We start from the raw sequence: 1,719 nt of genomic DNA on the forward strand, positions 1-1,719 counted from the left end.
GACAAAAATCTGAGGCCTGCAGTATTAATGCTGGAGTCCCTCAGGTGTCCATCCTGGGCCCAACTCTCTTACTGATCTACATCAATGATCTCCCTAAAAACATATTTAAATCATTCGTTGACATCTATGCTGATGACACGATCATCTACGGCAACACATCAAAGGCTGTAAATGACAAAGTTCTCTCTGATTCTCTTTCCTCTGATCTCGAGCGTGTAGTTCAGTGGGGGAAGACGTGTCTGGTTACTTTTAATGCATCTAAAACCAAGTTCCTATCTTTACACCATCAACGCTCTGATCCCCATCTGGCATCAATTGTAATGGATGGCTCTCGCCTATGAGAAGCTCAATGTTTTGACAAGCTTCTGGACTTGACCTTTACTCCTGATATGAAATGGAACATGTACATCAAGTCTGTTGCCAGGGTCGCAGGAAAGATGGTGGGTTCCTTCTACCGCTTCAGAAGATATCTCACTACTGAGGCAATTCTCTATCTCTATAAAAGCCAAGTACGTCCAAGGATGGGATACTGCTGCCATATCTGTGCAGGAGCTGCTAAAAACAGCCTATCCTGCCTTGACAGAGTACAAAATAGACTTCGTGACTTAGTGGGGGATGCCCTTTTCTCTACCCTGCCACCTCTCTCCCACAGAAGAGACGTTGCGAGCCTGTCTTTGTTTTACCGTTAATTCCATGGCAAGTGCTCGTCTGAGCTCCAATCTCTGGTCCACCCTCGCCAATCTTTTACGAAAAACACCCGTCTAGCTGAAGCCACTGTCAAAAATTTTCCCCAATCTCTATCTGTGCCTAAATCAAAACGTAGATTCCATGAACACAGCTTCTTTCTTAGAACAGCACGCCAATGGAACTCTGTTCCGTCTGCCTGCTTCCCACCTGACTACAACTTGGATGTCTTCAAATCTAACGTAAACAAATTCCTGATGAACCGCCCCCTTAAGTAGACACTTTATGAAATTTCAACACTAACGTATAACGTACTGTACATGCAATAACCCTTATCCCTGAGTGGCTTCCTGGCCTTGATAAATGGTGACCTCCTTGTAAAAAAATGAGAGAAAATCAAGTGTTAGAGCCAGAAGTGGTTCACTTGATTTCTGTGAACTTCGACTGAAGTAAAATGAAACAAAAAGCGAGAAATACGCGCGCGCGCACACACACACACCTATGAGGGAAATATGTTTATTCAATTATATTTCACCTTTTATTTATACAAATCCTTTAATTTATGAAGCTCTTTGCATTTAACTCCAAGCTAGTATAAAAATAAATGACAAAATAAATTCAATAATTGACATAAATGATTCGGCGCTACAAAACAGGTTCTGTCAAAAATTGTGCATGTCAATTTACTTATAGGAATAAACAGTAAGATGGTCAACATATTGAAATTTTGATTATACACTTTTGTCATATATATATATATATATATAGTCATCCACAGACGGTTTCTATATATCACAACTCTTCAATGCGGTTAGACTAGCAACTACCTCAAGCTAAGATCGAAACTCGTTATTCTATTTTGCCTGCTGCTAAGTAGGTAGGTGAAATTACAATGATCAACATATGTGTGTGTGTGTGTCAGAGAGAGAGAGAGAGAGAGAGAGAGCGAGCGAAAGCGAGAGAGACAAAGAGACCGAGATAGGGGGGGTTAAAGTTAGAGTCAGGGTGAGGGTGCTTATTCTTATGAATAAACAA

The sequence above is a fragment of the Euprymna scolopes genome, chromosome 5 (assembly GCF_053919585.1).
Source record: "Euprymna scolopes isolate OS-2025 chromosome 5, ASM5391958v1, whole genome shotgun sequence".
Lineage (NCBI taxonomy): Eukaryota > Metazoa > Mollusca > Cephalopoda > Sepiida > Sepiolidae > Euprymna > Euprymna scolopes.